At 42.5% G+C, this 18,712-nt stretch overlaps 1 non-coding gene across 1 annotated transcript; it reads left to right on the top strand.

Moving 5' to 3' along the window:
- The first annotated feature begins 1,830 nt into the window (after positions 1-1,830).
- Positions 1,831-1,933, top strand: LOC115899772. Its single transcript, XR_004059379.1, has one exon. It is a non-coding gene; the product is annotated as a U6 spliceosomal RNA (small nuclear RNA).
- The last annotated feature ends 16,779 nt before the right edge of the window (positions 1,934-18,712 follow it).

The following is an 18,712-nucleotide window of genomic DNA, read 5'->3' as shown; positions in this document are numbered from 1 at the left end:
CTCGGGGGCCCTGGGTATCATCATACGAGCTTAAGACAAGAGTGTGGTTAAACAAAAGCAGAATAGGCAACCATTCATTCATTTGGTAACTATTTCCTGAGGCCCTATTTCGTGTTGAACATGAGACAGGAGTAATGCAGGGTGGTCAGAGGAGTAAAAAAATTCCAGGCAGCAGTTTCATTTGACTAGAGTCTATGGGCTGATAAGACCCTGAAAACCAGGGTGTGTACCAGGCGGGCTAAGACTGGCTGGACGCAAGGTGGTCCTGGATTTGACAGGTTTCTCCTAAGACTTCATTATATGCTCTTTAACATCCTAAATCACACCAGTGCCATGACAGTTACAGAGACACCCATATTTGAAGTAAAAATGGGTGGCACCACAGTCCAAAAAATCTCCACACTTTTCCAGGAATTTTCATGAGTATTTCACCCCTTGATTAAATAGAAACCCATAGAGGTAGCAGCCCCAAGCCCCGTTTGCGTGACCCTCTCTTGAGTATACCCACAATCCTTTTTCCTGAGTGTGTACTTTTCCCTTTGCAATAAATCTTCATATTGTCACTATTTTCTGAGTTGTCTTTGAACTCATTCTCTGGATAGTGTCAAGAGCCTGGACATTGGCTGAGGTCAAGGTCACACTGGCGTTCGAGGATCTCTCTCAGCCCACCCGTATCAAACCTACTAAAACACAGGTTTTAACCCCCCTGAGGAAGGCTTTTGAGCAGGTGGCCCGCCAGCCTAAAGGAGGGTTGTTAAGATGGCGGGGACACAAGGTGTTTTATCTGGGGTATCCCATTTATCTTCACAACAACCCTGTGAAACAAATACTATATCCCCAGTAATGCAGTACATGTTGTTCTGTGGATTCAAGAAAACAGCTGTTTCAGGAAACACTCACAGTCCATTTTTCAGCTGTAATGCTTACTTTTCTTGCTGTTAGGAAATGTTTCTTTGAGCTCACATCTATGCTAAGTCAATAATTTCTCCCGAACTTATGAAAGCCTGGAAACCCACCAATACTCCAAATGTCACCCCCATCATTCCCTTCAGGTTGGTTGGTAAGGAAGCAAATAGTTTTCAGGGACCGAAAACTGCATTTAATTGATTAAAGGCACCACTTGACCCACTGCAGCTCTACCCGACATGCGCTGTGGCTATCATTTGGGTACCCATATTTGGTGCAGTAACGTGAGAAGTTTGTGTTTCCAAAGAGAGCACCTGAACATCTGAGGCTGGAAATCCACCCCAGTGATGGTTATCAGGCTGCAGGCACTACATGCTGTAACTGGAGGATGTTCCCCAGTTCTGGGTCCCAAGGCTCTGACACCACAGATGAAATGTGAGTAAGTGAACAGCAGAGCTGATCTGTGTTCACTCTGAAGGACTTCCCGAGAGTTCAAATGGCTCAGGGTAGCCCTACCCACACACTCCCTCCCAGAGACAGTCAGAAATGTACAAGCAATATTCTGTTTTATCTAGGCTGACCTTTTTTTTCCTCCACAGAGGAGGAAATGGGCTCAAAGTGACTTCTCAATCAGCCAGCAAGGTAGAGGCAGGACTGCTAACTCCCCATGTGGAAGGTATTCCCTGTGATTATCACCTCTACTCACACTGTTCTTGAGCCAGACCCCAAATTCTCCATCCTGCAGCTCCTTCTAACACGAATTTGAACTCAGCCCGGGTAAGGAGACGAGTAGGCATCACATCGCCATCCTACACCACCTTACATGATTATATCTCAGTAACTGCTAACTCTTCCTCTTTAGAAGCCATCAGAAAATTATACTTCCTTCTGCAGAAGCTGGAATCAATTGAAAAAATGAAAATTGTGCTTGCTTCAGCCGCACATATACTAAAATTGGAATAATATAGAAAGGATTAAGCATGGCCCCTGTGCAAAGATGACATGCAATTCATGGTGTTCATTTTTTAAATAATATTTTTATTTAAAAAATTATTTTAAAAAAGAAAAATGGCCAGACATGGTGGCTCATGCCTGTAATCTCAGCACTTTGGGAGCCTGAGGTGGTGGATCACTTGAGGTTGGGAGCTCGAGACCAGCCTGGCCAACATGTGAAAACCCTGTCTCTACTAAAAATACAAAAATTAACCAGGCGTGGTGGTGTGCACCTGTAGCTCCCCCAGCTACTCAGGAGGCTGAGGCACGAGAGTTGCTTGAAACCAGAAGGCGGAGGTTGCAGTGAGCCAAGATCACACCACTGCACTTCAGCCTGGGTGACAGAGTGAAACTTTGTCTCTAAAGAAAATTATACTTTACTTTCTTTCTTTTTTTTTTTTTTTTTTTTTTGGAGATGCGGTCTTGCCTTGTTGCCCAGACTGGACTCAAACTCCTGGGCTCAAGCAGTCCTCTTGCCTCTGCCTCCTGAGTAGCTGGGATTATAGGCATAAGCCACCCTGACCAGCTTATACTTCCATTTTAAATGTCCTTGGAAAACTGTACTCTTCCTTTGTCAGGAGATCATCTATAATTTGCTTTATCTGATAAAAAGAACTGGATAGGACCCTGTGCTAGGGCCTCAGCCCACACTGAAACCCCAAAGCCTGGTGTGAATAAGTCTGCTGAGGGGGACAATTCTTTGTGAGCCTGTCAGCTGCTGCAGTCAGTATGGTAGGAACCCTTGTAAGAATTCTTGTCTATGAGTTATTTGAAAGTCAGCATGTGGACGGGCACAGGGGCATATGCCTGTAATCCCAGCACTTCCAGAGGACTGAAGCGAGCAGATCATTTGAGCTCAGGAGTTCGAGACCAGCCTGTGCAACAAGGCAAGACGTCACCTCTACAAAAATTACAAAAATGAGTAGGGCATGGTGGCTCACACCTGTAGTCCCAGCTACTCAGGAGGCTGAGGTGGGAAGATCACTTGAGCCTGGGAAGTGGAGGCTGCAGTGAGCCAAGACTGTACCACTGCACTCCAGCCTGGGAAACAGAGTGAGACTGTCTCAAAATACAACACAACACAACAAAAGAAAGTCAGTATGCTAAAAACTAGAAAGTTAAATGATAAAAGATAATGATAAAAGAAAACTCTATGAAAAGATATTGTGTTCCATATAGCTTTAAAAATTTTTTTCTTTGTACTTTCCTCTTTCAAAGAAACTGCTTCGTAAAGAACTATAGAAATGATTCATGGTCTGGGTGCAGTGGCTCACACCTGTAATCCCAGCAGTTTGGGAGGCCAAGGTGGGTGGATCATGAGGTCGGGAGTTCGAGACCAGCCTGGCCAACATGGTGAAACCTCGTCTCTACTAAAAATACAAAAATTAGCTGGGCGTAGTGGTGGGCGCCTGCCTGTAGTCCCAGCTACGCAGGAGGCTGAGGCAGGAGAATCACTTGGACCCGGGAGGCAGAGGTCACAGTGAGCCAAGATCATGCCACTGCACTCCAGCCTGGGCAACAGAGCAAGACTCCATCTCGGAAAGAAAAAAAAAAAGAAAGAAATGATTCATGAAAGTATCATCTTTTTTGTTTTTTCACTGAGGCAGGGTCTGGTTATGTTACCCGGGCTGGTCTCAAACTCCTGTGCCCAAGTGATCCTCCCAAGTATCAACCCAGGCAAGGATTCCTGCCATGGGCACCTAACCTGGACCTCCTCTCACCATGCTGTACCCCTTGTGCTTAAGTTTCTGATGGGCCAACGGGGTATATCCCCTCCACCTTCTAGAACACACAGGACCCTGAATTCCCAATGCAAATAGCATCAAGCCTAGATGGGGACTATGGAGAGTCTCCCATAGTCATTCAGAAGAAGTTGTTGAGGTGGGCATTCCTGGGCCTGGGGGTTGTGCAGGAGCTTAACCTCAGCTGTGTGCCCACAAAGTTTCTCTCTGTGCTGGATGAAACCCAGGCTAGGGCGAGGAGTGTGAGTGTGCCACATCTGTCAGAGTGATGTGACACATTTAGATATGTAGGCATGTGGCATGTGGGCCTTCACGTGCACCCTTTCCCCAGGCCCTACAAAGGATAAGCGTGGCCCTGTGAATGGTAGGGTTTTTCTAAAAGCAAAAACAACAACAACATTGTTTGGAGAAGTGGAACTCTATTCTAAGTTTTCTTGCCTTAGAGGTCTATCCAGTGTCATGGAGCTAATCTGTAAACTTTCCAAAACCTTTTCAGGTTAAGCCTTTTAATGTATCGTTTTCTGACTCTTAGATTGTTTTCTCTTTCGTTGCTGCCTTATGATAGCCAGAACATTCCATGAACATTGACTTTCTCCCAGAATCTAGAGCCTCTCTGCAAGGGCAGAGTCATTTAGGAGAGTGGAGATTACATGAAAAGAGGTTGTGTATTGAGTGAGGCCTTAAAACATGGCTGTTTAGAGGGGAGAATCCCAGATGCTCCAGATAAGTGTCTTTTTGTCAAGAACAGTCTGGATTGACCATGTGTGCTGGCTCACGCCTGTAATTGCAACGCTTTGGGAGGTAGAGGTGGGCAGATCACTTGAGGTCAGGAGTTCAAGACCAGCCTGGCCAACATGGTGACACCCCCGTCTTTACTAAAAATACAAAAATAAATAAATAAATAAACAAACAAACTAGCCAGACGTGGTGGTACACTCCTGTAATACCAGCTACTCAGGAGGCTGAGGCAGGAGGATTGCTTGAACCCAGGAGGCGGAGGTCGCAGTGAGCCAAGATCATGCCACTGCACTCCAGCCTGGGCAACAGAGCGAGACTGTGTCTCAAAAAAAAAAAAAAAAAAAAAAAAAAAAAAAAATCTGAATGGAGGTGGGCAAGAGTACTTTGTTCCTGTCCTTTGCTCTATCAACAAGCCCCAAGTAAGCTTTCATCCTGGTTTCTTTTGCTCTGTCTTCAGCATATTCAATCAACCTTCTTCCATCTTGATGGATTTCTCTCGACCTTGCTAATGCCCTAGCTACTGTCTGACTACTTTACTTCCTTTCTCTGTCAAATATCTTCCATAATTGGTCTATGCTAGTTTGACTCCTCTCCCCTGGCTCCCTCCTTGGACCAATACAAGAAACTGGTTTCCATCCCCACCATGCCATCAGCCTTTCCGTCTAAAATGTCAATTCCCCCTTTCTCCTTTCTTGACCTCCCATCACTGAAAATGTTAAACAACTTCCTTTGGAAACTTTCTCCTTTCTTGGCCTATAGGATATTTGGTGTCACTTTAAGGTTTGAGTTTTCAAAAAGAGTCCCTGTAAAGGCTAATTATTTCCTTCTAGGGATCAAGTTTGCAGTTAGAATAAGTGCTGCCAAAGGAAGCACTGTAACCACATGGGCAGAGTGGCCAGGATTTGCCCAGATAACGATGGCTTCTTAGGAGGACATTTAGTCAGTGCTTTTTCCACTTATATTTATATTATTCTATTTCTATTAAAGATGCATTTTGAAAATCATATGAGTGCTCTTTTCCATTGAATTTTAATTTTATCTATCACAATTTAATCAAGTCTTGATTTTAAGGTGACAAAATGTTCTAATATGCACAAGACTGAGGGGTTTCTCAGGATAGGAGACGTTCTGTTCTTAAAATTGGGGTAATCCTAGGAAGCTAGTACAATTTGTTAACTGACTTGGTCTTTAAAACAAACCCTTTAACTTACTCTCCCTTTACCCTCAGGAGTTCAGAAAGCACAGCTTCCAGGAAATGTAACACTTTTTCAGCTGCTTTAGTTCTGATGTAGACTTTGGTTCTGATTTCATTTACCTAGCTGTTCACTACCTTAGAAGACAGGATATTCACAGGCTGGAGGTTCCAGCGGACTTTGGAGTATGAAAACTACCTGTCTAGTCTTGAAAGAAAAGTCGGCAATTGCTTAACCCTTCCACGCAAATGAGACCCAGGGCTGGGTTACAACATCTCATGAGAAAATGAACTGAGTTTTCGAAAATGAACTGAGTTTTCTCCTTGAAGTCTGGAGAAGCTGAGGATATGCTGCCTGTGTCATGAAAAGGGGCAAGGGCTTCCCACATTTCTCCTTTCTTGTAATTTTAGATCACATTTTGCTTTAAATAAATGACAGCAACAACAATGCTTCCTCCTATGTGGCTAAAGGTAACCAAGAAAATCTTACCTGTGTGATTTTAATTAGGCCACACCCTTCTTGGCTTGTCTTTGGAGGAGACAGAAATGGAAAAAGTCAAGGGAAAAACAGAAAGAGGAAAAGGAAGAGATATTTATTTATTTATGTATTTATTTATTTGAGACAGAATCTCGCTCTGTTGGCCAGGCTGGAGTGCAGTGCCGTGATCTAGGTTCATTGCAATATCTGCCTCCCCGGTTCAAGCGATTCTCCTGCCTCAGCCTACCTACTAGCTGGTACTACAAGCACACACCATCAAGCCTGGCTAATTTTGGTATTTTTAGTAGAGACGGGATTTCACCATGTTGGCCAAGCTGGTCTCGAACTCCTGACCTCAAGTGATCCACCCACCTCAGCCTCCCAACGTGCTGGGGATTACAGGTATGAGCCACTGCACCCGACCAGAAAGAGATATCCCTTTGAAATCCAAAGCAGGGAATTAGAAATAAAGTCTTAAAAATTGACATCAAACATTTTTGCCAGAGAAAGTCTTGGTGATCATGGCATTCTCTCCTGCCACTGGGCATTGCTCACTGAGAAATCTCAGAATAATCACCAGTCATAACAGCTAACATCTCTTAAAAGTTTTCTATGCACCCAGGCACTGCACTGTGTTCTTTTCATGCAATATTTCATTTAATCTTCACAACAGCCCTGAATAGTAGGTTCCGTTAGTCTCATTTACAGATGGAGAAAAATGAAAGCAGAGCTATTGAGTGGCAAAATTCACTCAAAACAAGGCAGACTGTAAAATGCATGTATTTAATCACTGTGCTAATTCTTGGGGGGTTGGGAGAGTGGAGAAAATCGGTTCTTAACTGACTGGAAGCAGACTGTGTATTTTAAGCTGTAGAGAAGAGGGAAAGAGGTACCAGCTGGAGACAGGGCTGCCACCCAGTCTTCAGTAGAAATTGAACTGAGCTCTTACAAAATTGAAGAATATTATATTGGGCAATCCAAAGCTCTAAACAAAGTGTCCCCAACTACAAAAACTGGGCTTAACAACTATTCTTAAATGTCACCGCAGGAAACCAACAGAATGTCTATGCTAGTTGTAGATCAGCTGTGTTTGTTCAATTTGCTAGTTTTACACAGAAACGGTTTAATACCAATGTCCGTAAATCTACACTCCAGTTAGAGGATGTTTCAGACTTCATATTTTGACTTCATTTTTTGAAAAAAGATGGAAGATGAATTTATTAAGCTCAGATTAGGTACAAAGAATCTGACCTCTTTTGTTTGGATTTTTTAAAATTTTATTTAAAAAATATTTAAAACATACCTCACCCCTCTTTCCCAAATTTAATAAATCTGCGTTGGACTCACCATCTGATTTGAAAGCAAGCCAGTTCCGATCAGCAATGGCTAAGAAGGCTGAGACTTGCCACTTAACTACAAGCATGGAGCATAAAGTATGTGTTCAAGACACTGACTCCTCCAGAGAGCAGAGGCAAAACTAGACCCAGACGACGGTTGTTTTTTCTTTCCCTTGCTCTCCAGAAAACTCATTTATCTTGGAATGAGCAACATTACATTTAACATTGGATCTCTTTGTGTTTCCAGGTCAAGTGGGAACACATATGCTCCCTACTGGGGAAAATAAACTGCAATGTATTTTTAGCATCCGTCGAAAGCACTTTCAGCTGAAGATATTCCACAGGACCCAGGCCATTTCATTGCAAGCCAAAGGATTTGCCTCGACGTCACCTAGAATTCCAGAACTTCTCCTGGGGGTCCTGAAGCAGCAGTGTCCCCTCCCAACCCCCAACTGCTCACCCAATTCTGGAGCAAACATGCTCTTTCTGAGAAAAACAAGGAAAATTAGTCCAGTGAAAGATAAATGGAAAACATCTGTGAAATAGTCATGACACATGAGGCTAACTGTAGCATACTTGGCATTTTGAAATGAAGCATGTCCAGGAGGAGGGAAGAAGGAGAATGGGTTGCAGAGAGGATGCCCTTATCATTCCCCGCTTCGTGTTTCTTGCAAGCATTGGACCGGGGGGGCAATCTATTGTGGGGCTTTTCAAAAGGGGCCTGCATTAGTCCGTTTTCATGCTGCTGGTAAAGACGTACCTGAGACTGGGAAGAAGAAGAGGTTTAATGAACTCACAGTTCCACGTGACTGGGGAGGCCTTCACCGTCATGGCAGAAGGCAAGGAGGAGCAAGTCACGTCTTACATGGATCGCAGTAGGCAAAAATAGAGAGCTTGTGCAGGGGAACTCCCCTTTATAAAACCATCAGATATCACGAGACTTATTCACTGTCACAAGAACAGTATGGGATTCAATTACCTCCCACCAGGTCCCTCCCATAGCATGTGGGAATTCAAGATGAGATTTGGGTGGGGACACAGTCAAACCCTATCAGGGCCTGTATGGTGCCTCAGTGAAAGGGAGAGCAAGGCATCGCTCTCCACAGACCCAACCATGCTCCTAGGCATGGTGAGTGAAGCTCAGGTGCTTTCGTCTTCCATGCTACCTTCCAACTGTGTGTGTGCAGAACAGAAGCTGTGTAGCCCTGGGAGTGGAGTTTCAGTTACCAGTCTGAACTATCATGAGATGCAGTCACAGTGAGACAAATGGTTTAAGACCTTGCTTCCACCCACAAGGTTTTGAAATATTTTCCATGTTTAAAAATAAATGTACTAGGCCGGGCGCGGTAGCTCAAGCCTGTAATCCCAGCACTTTGGGAGGCCGAGACGGGCGGATCACAAGGTCAGGAGATTGAGACCATCCTGGTCAACACGGTGAAACCCCGTCTCTACTAAAAATACAAAAAACTAGCCGGGCGCAGTGGCGGCGCATGTAGTCCCAGCTACTTGGGAGGCTGAGGCAGGAGAATGGCGTGAACCCGGGAGGCGGAGCTTGCAGTGAGCTGAGGCCCGGCCACTGCACTCCAGCCCGGGGGACAGAGTGAGACTCTGTCTCAAAAAAAATAAAAAATAAAAAAACTAAATGTACCAGTACCTACTTTTTACATAAAACAACCCAGGGATATTGCGCCCTCCTTTTTGAACATCATAGTTCCAAAATTTCAGAAAAATCGACAATGACATAACACATATTATAAAGTGTAGCATTGAAAACATAAAGTCTGGCCCAGCATGGTGGCTCATGCCTGTAATCTAAGCACTTTGGGAGGCCAAGGTGGGTAAGTCACTTCAGGTCAGGAGTTCGAGACCCGCCTGGCCAACATGGCGAAATCTCGTCTCTACAAAAAATACAAAAATTAGCTGGACGTGATGGCCAGAGCCTGTAATCCCAGCTACTCAGGAGGTTGAGGCATAAGAATTGCTTGAAACCGGGAGGTGGAGGTTGCAGTCAGCCAAGATCACGCCACTGCACTCCAGCCTAAGAAACACAGAGAGACTCTGTCTCAAAAAAAACTAAGAGGAAAAAAAAAAAAAAAAGAAAATGTAAAAGTCCTACTAAATGAGTATAATTATTATTAATATTATTATTATTATTATTAATATTATTATTGAAGACAGACTAAACTTTGACTTTTTTTCTTTTCTTGCCCAAATTCCTACCCTAAGCCTGGGGAGTCATGGCCTACAAACCATCAAGTCTCATCAGAGAGGTTATATTTAACCCTGTATAATGTGGCCTGCCTTCCAACCTGAGTCTGGCGTAACATCACATAACAAGGAAGTAAATCAAAATATTTTAACCCCAAATATATTTCCTTGCCATACCTTGAAATTGTCCTGCACAGTCGTCTCTTGTGGGGAAAAAATCTGCATTCTACAGAGAATCCCTTTTCCATTTTTCCAGACCTCTTTCTGGATCCAGGAGCGAATAAACTAAGAAAGAGTCTAGCACCCTTTAAAGTCCAGTGAGAAACATTTACAGTGTATTCCCTGTGAAGCCTGCTACCTGATGCCTTCCTCTGCACAGGGAAAACTTTGGTCACCATAATCCTTTATTTTAACCCAGACATTTCCTTTCTATTGATCCCAGGTCTTTAGATACACGCAACAAATTGTCAACCAGAAAAATTTAAAATCTACCTATAGCCTGGAAGCCCCAGCCCCACTTTGAGTTGTCCCACCTTTCTGACCCAAACCAACATACATCTTAAATGTATTTGATTGGCTGGGTGAGGTGGCTCATGCCTGTAATCCCAGCACTTCGGGAGGCTGAGGTGGGCTGATCATTTGAGGTTAGGAGTTTGAGACCAGCCTGGCCAACGTGATGAAACCTCATCTCTATTAAAACTACAAAAATTAGCCAGGCCTAGTAGCACGTGCCTGTAGTCCCAGTTACTCTGGAGGCTGAGGCAGGAGAATCGCTTGAATCCGGGAGGCAGAGGTTGCAGTGAGTCAAGATCGTACCACTGCACTCCAGTATGGGCGACAGAGTGAAACTCTGTCTCAAAAAAACAAACAAAAAAGAGTTTGATTGATGTCTTATGTCTCCCAAAAATGTATAAACCAAGCTGTGCCCCACACCGAGGGCACATGTTCTCAGGACCTCCTGAGGGCTGTGTCACTGACCATGGTCACTCATATTGGGATCCAATTAAAATATTTCTTCAAATATTTTAGAGTTGTTTTTTTTTTTTTTTTTTTTTTTTTTTTGAGACGGAGTCTCGCTCTGTCGCCCAGGCTGGAGTGCAGTGGCCAGATCTCAGCTCACTGCAAGCTCCGCCTCCCGGGTTCACGCCATTCTCCTGCCTCAGCCTCCCGAGTAGCTGGGACCACAAGCGCCCGCCACCTCGCCCGGCTAGTTTTTTGTATTTTTTAGTAGAGACGGGGTTTCACCGTGTTAGCCAGGATGGTCTCCATCTCCTGACCTCGTGATCCGCCCGTCTCGGCCTCCCAAAGTGCTGGGATTACAGGCTTGAGCCACCGCGCCCGGCCCAAATATTTTAGAGTTTGACTTTTTTCATCAACATTATGAGGCCATGTATTTACTAAAAGCCAGGAAAACCAAAGTTATCATTTATTTCTGCTACCAATGACTCTTATAGCAAAAACTTTTCTGCAAAACAAAACAAGAAAACCTAATTCTCTATCTACTCTCAATGTCATCCTATGAAATAGTGAGAGTCCTTGAAATAATGCCATAAGGGACTATGGTGTATAATACTGTAAGCATCACCATTGGTCATAAGTTCATTACTAACCCCACAAATATTTATGTAAGGCCCTGGCTAAACTGCCTGGACTGGAGACAACTTAATTAAGAAGACTTCTATCTTTGTTCTCTCCCTCAAAGCGTACCATAAAGCATGTATCCACTATTGATTAAGGTGCTCTTCCAAAGCTGTGGTCCTCTGATAAGTTCACAAGATACAGTCTATTTCAAAATTCTCTGATTTGATGCAAATAGCCAACAGACCCCTCTGTCTGGTTTCTTTGTCCCCTAACTACAGTGGCTGCTCTGGTATTAAAGAACAATTTTAGGAAGCCCTTCCCTTTCTCTGTAAGATAATATTGTTCCATTGTTCCATTGGCTTGGTGGATCTTGAATACAATGATGTTAACATTTAATTTATATTTTCAAAACAATACTTGGAATATTAAGTTTATGTACTAGAGGTTTGGTTTTGTTCTAGTCTGGAACACTGAATTCATTATTATTTTTCTTAGTTTGGCTTATTTTAATAAGTTCTTATTAGCAAGTTTAATATGTTGTGCCAATTAAATGAAAATATCCTCCAATATTATTTTGAAAAATTATAGAAGCCTTATCCTAGCAGCTTAGGACATAATCATATGTCCCTGCTGCTTATCGTGACTGTGTCACAGGCTGTGTCTCTGCAGAGCAACTGGATTTAACTGGAATCAAATTCAGGTTTCCTCTTCAATTTTAGTGTTCACTTTCTTTCAGATGATGTTCTTAAAATGGATAGTTTATTTTTAAATATCTTCATGTGTAACATTAAATCTGACAAAGGATTCTAGGACATGATTTTTAAAATACAGTTGGTGCCATGTAAAGCTTTTTTGTATCTGTGTAAATTCACAATGATTCTTGAACTGCTCCCTGTCTCCCCGAGTAGTGGGCTGTCAGGAGCCATTTGTGCAGGTGACCCCACATCCTTGCCTTCGAATACTTAGACCTGAGGTAGGTGCTTAATTGAAACGGGGCCAAAGTCTCTTTCTTAGGAATTTGGACTTGGTCACGCCTGTAATCCTAGCACTTTGGGAGGCCAAGGCGGGTGGATTGCCTGAGGTCAGGAGTTCAAGACCAGCCTGGGCAACACGGTGAAACCCCGTCTCTACTAAAATACAAAAAAATTAGCTGTGCATGGTAGCTGGCGCCTGTAGTAATCCCAGCTACTCAGGAGGTCGAGACAGGAGAATCACTTGAACTCAGGAGGCGGAGGTTGCAGTAAGCCGAGATTGCGCCACTGCACCCCAGCCTGGACAACCAAGAGAGACTCCATCTCAAAAAAAAAAAAAAGCATGAAATTTGGACTTGGGGTTGAGAGAAGGAAAGTCAGTCTTTCTCTGGGCCTAGATGGTAAATTTGGAAGCATGAGCAGCCAACTCCAGACTATTAAGGGGACTTAGGAGCAGAGAAAAGCCTGTCCACCAAGAAAGAAGATGGCAAATATGAGAGGCCACGTTTCTTGGGTTTCCAACAACATTTTGCTTTCTTGACTGGTATATTTGAATCCTAGCTCCTCTCCCTGCCTTCAAGACTTACAGTAAATCTCCCACTTTTGCTAGAGTGCCTTTGAATTGGTTTCTCTTCTTTAAAACCCAAAGAATCTTAACATAGAAATTTTTATCTGGAAGTGAGTTTACAAGTTACAGTCCATTAAAGAAAATTGTTATATCAAAGCAGACGGGGTGAGAAGTGGATAGTCCTCTAACCAAGAAACAGTATGTTTTCATGTGTGTGGTTCTTGCAGACTTTCAAGGAAGTACAGTAAGAGCAAGAAAGAGACTTCAGGCCAAGCTTGCCTCGCTGAAAGAAGACGAAGAAAAATAGAGTAAGAATACAGTTATGGGCCGGGCGCAGTGGCTCACGCCTGTAATCCCAGCACTTTGGGAGGCCGAGGTGGGCGGATCACAAGGTCAGGAGATCGAGACCATCCTGGCTAACACGGTGAAACCCTGTCTCTACTAAAAATACAAAAAATTAGCTGGGCGTAGTGGCGGACGCCTGTAGTCCCAGCTACTTGGGAAGCTGAGGCAGGAGAATGGTGTGAACCCGTGAAGCGGAGTTTGCAGTGAGCTGAGATGGCGCCACTGCACTCCAGCCTGGGCGACAGAGCAAGACTCCATCTCAAAAAAAAAAAAAAAAGAATACAGTTATGTACCAGAAGCCTTTCTGATAACAGCCAGCCATCTAATCTTGCTCAAAGTTAATCTAAAGAGCATCTGTAAGGGCCAGTCATGGTGGCCCATGCTTGTAATCCCAGCACTTTGAGAGGCCAAGGTGTGTAGATCTCGAGTTCAAGAGTTCAAGCCCAGACTAGGCAACATAGCGAAATCCCATCTGTACAAAAAATACAAAAGTTAGCTGGGTGTGGTGGCAGGCACCTGTAGCCCCAGCTACTCGGGAGGCTGAGACGTGAGAATTGCCTGAGCCTGGGAGGCAGAGGTTCACTACACTCCAACTTGGGTAACAGAGCGAGAGACTCTGTCTCAAAAGAAACACATCTATAAGGATACTAACCGTGCTAATTACGTATTGTGCTTAGTAGCAACCAGATCCTTTATTGGAACCACTTTTGAAACTAAAATTGGGGTATTTATAGGGAAAATGTATAACATTTATAATTCGAATGAGAATATCTGATAGAAACCAGAGGACCTAAGGACTCCAGCTTCAAAACTTCTGCTTTGATTCCTAAAACCCTGCATGTGTCTGTTTTATTCCATTCATCCCATCAGATAAACACGCTGAGACCTGTCCCCTTGTAAAGCAAATCAGCTTTACAACAGCTTTGCAACTTGGGGGCACAGGTGACATTTCATGATTTATTAGAAAAAAAAAGTGCCATCATAAGTTAAAGAAAATGATAGAGAAAATATTTTCAGTACATACGACATAGGGTTTATGGTAAAAATATATAAGGAGTTCCTACCAATCAATTTGCAAAAGATGAGTACCATAAAACAAAAATAGTCAAAACAATTTGCATTAGGAGAAATGCAAATAGCTAGTAAACGTATCTTTAGGAGTTTAACTTTCCAGAGTAATCAAACTAATGCAAATTAAAATAGGATACCATATTTAGTCTGTCAAGTTGGAATCAATTGTTAAACATCCAATATTAATCAGAGAATAGGCAAAAGGAACACTATCAAATACTGCAGCTAGAGGTGCAAATTGGTAGAACGGTATAGAGAACATTTAATAATATACAGCAAAAACCTAAGAAAATGTTCTACTCTTGGGAATTATTTTGCTTTTAGAAATTTCTGCTAGCCAAAAAGCTGAGATAAATTAAAAAGTTTTCTAAAAAGGCCAGGCATGGTGGCTCACACCTGTGATCCCAGCATTTTGGGAGGCTGAAGTGGGTGGATTACTTGAGGCCAGGGGTTCAAGACCAGCCTGGCCAACATGGAGAAACCCCATCTCTACTAAATTAAAAATTATGAAAATTTTTTTTTAAATCTAAAGAAATAGAGATGCACCCAAAATTCTACACACAAGGATATATAGGGAGAAACTGAAAACCCTCTGGATTTCCAAATGATTAAATAAATGTTGACATGGATATATGATGGAATCCATGTAGCTATTAAAAACTGTTTTCCAAGAAAATTTAATAACTTTTAAAAATACTTATGCTGTTATATTTGTGGAAAAGATCAAACTACAGTACTTCATATAAACATGACCGCACTTTGATAAATAAAATAAATCTATATGTAATTATATATGTGTGTGTAAATATGTATTCATAAGGAAAACCCTGAAAATGTATGCTTTAGATTATGAGTAGTTGTTACTTCTGCTTACTGAAATTACAGCAATTTTCTTTTCTTTCTTTTTTATTTTTCAAATTTCCTATAATACATATGATCTTTATCAGAATAACTTATATATCCAAAGAAATTCATGCAAAAATATACATATTATAATAGTTAATGTTATATTTCTATATCTCAATTTATGATTGAGAGCAAGTATGTTCACAAGGAAATCCCCCTCTTTCCTGGAATATCACTCGGTGCTTCCTTATTGGCCATAACACAATCCTTATCCAGCATGTGCAGTTTCTCCAAGTTAATTGCATGAGACTCATAAAATTGGGGATTTTTAAATACATTTCAACAATGTCAGGAATCTGGTTGCTTAGTATTTCAGTACAAAACATTTCCAGAACTCTCACTTCTAGCTGAAAAAAAAACAAAACACTGAAGCAGATGAAGTTCTGCAAATGCTGTTTTTGCTTAACTTTAATCCTGTTAAAGAGACTCTTCTGCCCCACCCCCCCTTTTTATAAACACCCTACTTCTCTACCCCTCGTCCCCTGTGTAGAGCTGATCATTGGACAATAGGCAAACGTGTGTAGGGGTCAAGCTTAACAGCAGGTAAAGAGACCAAGAGCACCACAGGGAATTCAGCCTGAGAGAAGAGTCTGGGCTAGTGGCCCGTATTATACTCTAGTTTGCCTTTACCTGGCATTTGCATGGAAGATGGTGCTTGATGTCTTGTCCAAGTGATACAAATACGCTACCAGAAGACCCCACATGTGAGAATTTGAGGTATCATCAAAGGCTGGGTAAGGAGGTACAGCGGGTGCAATGGTACCTCTCACATTGATCATCTGAGTTAGGTGAAGTTTCGTAATCAAGCGATAGAAAAAGCCGCATTGTAATTACAGTGAAATCTCTACCCTCCCTCACTCTGTGGCCATGGGCAAGTTGCATAGCCACCATGACTGTCAATTCCACCAACTATAAAAGGAAGCAGTTGAATTACATCAGACTCTTTTTTTTTTTTTTTGTAGATGGAGTCTCACTCTGTCGTCCAGGCTGGAGTGAAGTGGTGCGATCTTGGCTCAATGCAACCTCCGCCTCCGGGTTCAAGCAATTCTCCTGCCTCAGCCCCCCCGTGTAGCTGGGACTACAGGTACTCACCACCATGCCTGGCTAATTTTTGTATTTTTAGTACAGATGATGTTTCACCATGTTGGCCAGGCTGGTCTCAAACTCCTGACCTCAAGTGATCCACCTGCCTTGGTCTCCCACAGTGCTGGGATTACAGATGTACATCGGATTCTTAATTTGGAGTCTGATGATGGGCATCAGAAGGTCCATGAACAGGTAAAATTATCAGAAAATAATATGCATTTTTCTAGGAAAAAGATTCATAGCTTACATCAGATTCTCAATTCATGAACCCAAGAGAGACTATGACCCACTGAATTACAGAACCTTCAAATTCTATTCGAGATCAACATTCCAGGATTCTCCACTGGTGTATATTTTGGATAGAACTTTTACTTGATTAGAAAACTTTATTTGATTGTATCTCAGCTTTCTGGATAACAAAAACTTTTTAAATAAAATAAATAAATAAATAGAAAGCTTTATTTTATACCATGTTTAGGTTTACTCAGACTTCAAATAGGTGAGGCCAGACTCCAGGGTGAAGTGAAAATTATATTTCCTCTCTCATCTATAAGGAATTTTGCTACAAAAGGGGTTTGAAAATGTATGGGTACACAAGAGCTACAAAATACAGAAAATGTATTAAAAGAGTTAAACATCTGTTATATTTCATGTCAGTGAAGGATATTTTGCAATTGTGGGAAATTAGACACAGTTTACTGCTTTTGTTCATCCAATTAAAATATTCTCAATGTAATGTGCGTTAAGGATAGTTATACACAGCGTTATCAGTTCTTGCAGACGTTCAAGGAAGTACAGTAAGAGCAAGAAAGAGAGAGACTTCAGGCCAAGCTTGCCTCGCTGAAAGAAGATGAAGGAAAATAGAGTAAGAATACAGTTATGTACCAGAAGCCTTTCTGATCACAGTCAGCTATCTAATCTTGCTCAAAGTTAATCTAAAAAGCATCTATAAGGGCCAGTCGCGGTGGCCGATGCCTGTAATCCCAGCACTTTGAGAGGCCAAGGTGTGTGGATCACCTGAATTCAAGAGTTCAAGCCCAGACTGGGCAACATAGCGAAATCCCATCTGTACAAAAAATACAAAAGTTATATGATCCTGATGCCGACCTTAGCACAGTATTTTTGAAACAGAGTCTCACTCTGTTGCCCAGGCTGGAGTGCAGTGGCTCCATCAAAGCTCACTGCATCCTCAAGCTCCCCAGGCTCACATGATTTTCCTACTTCAGCCTCCTGGGTAGCTGGGACTACACATGCATGCCACCATGCCTGGCTACATTTTGTACTTTTTGTAGAGATGGGGTTTTACCGTGTTGACCAGGCTGGTCTCAAACAATCCACCTGCCTCAGCCTCCCAAATTGTTGGAATTACAATTGTGAGCCACCATACCTGGCCAGCATAGTATTTTTTATTTTTTTCTTTTTTGAGACAGTCTTGCTCTGTCATGCAGGCTGGAGTGCAGTGGCGTGATCTCAGCTCACTGCAACCTCCACCTCCCAGGTTCAAGCAATTCTCCTGCTTCCACCTCCCTAGTAGTTGGGACTACAGGTGTGTGCCACCATGCCTGGCTAATTTTTTTGTATTTTTAGTAAAGACGGGTTTTCACAATGTTGGCCATGCTGGTCTCGAACTCCTGACCTCATGATCTGCCTACCTCAGCCTCCCAAAGTGCTGGGATTACAAGCATGAGCCACCACGTCTGGCCTCAGCATGGTATTTTTACGGAGTAGGTTGTACTACAGAGAAGACCCTGTGTCAAGAAAAGAATAGGTTGGGAAGATGTGGGGGAATGTTACAGAACTATAATTCCAAGATTCCTAACCCCATCAATATGTAAATAATATAGCTATAATGAATTCAGAATCTCCGGATTTTCATTCCCTGCTTGACATTAATCATGTAACGCATCTATTCACATCGGTCTCTCTGACATTTACCTATTCTTTCAAGAGACCACATTAAAAGCAACTAAATGATGATACAGACGTTTAACATCTTGCAACTTTAGAAGCTAGCTAGAGATGTGCTGGGAAATTCTGTATGGAAGGAGCACTCTGGGAGTGTCTTTGACAGGGGCCACTGAAGCATGGTGCTAGATAACAACCCTGTTTTTTGACCAGCCTCGCTGAGCATGCAGAGCTGATCTCCCAGGTTTTGGGTGATCTGCAATGACGTCAGTATGCAACAGAAACACCATATCCACAGAACAAAACAATAGACCGGCCCTGCAACTGTGGACCACAGTCCATTTTTATTTTAAAGTGGTTAACCTTGGATTGTTAGAGCTCTTATAAAAGTCTTACAAAAGGTGAAATTTGGTCATTTAATCTTTACATTGCTCATCTCTTTAGCTTTTTGAAAAATATTGCTACCATGTATTTTTATGTAGTTTTGTCCCCCCCAAATTTAGTCAATTTGCAAATTAAGATGAAAATAAAACAAGTAAAAAGAATAAGACATTGCAAGGCCGCGGTTGGTGGATCACTTGAGGTCAGGAGCTCGAGACCCGCCTGTCCAACATGGTGTAACCCTGTCTCGACTAAAAATACAAAAATTAGCCAGGTGTGGGGGTGTGAGCCTGTAATCACAGAT

Source organism: Rhinopithecus roxellana, chromosome 9 (genome assembly GCF_007565055.1).
Source record: "Rhinopithecus roxellana isolate Shanxi Qingling chromosome 9, ASM756505v1, whole genome shotgun sequence".
Classification (NCBI taxonomy): Eukaryota; Metazoa; Chordata; class Mammalia; order Primates; family Cercopithecidae; genus Rhinopithecus; species Rhinopithecus roxellana.
This window is presented reverse-complemented; position numbering and strand designations above follow the sequence as displayed.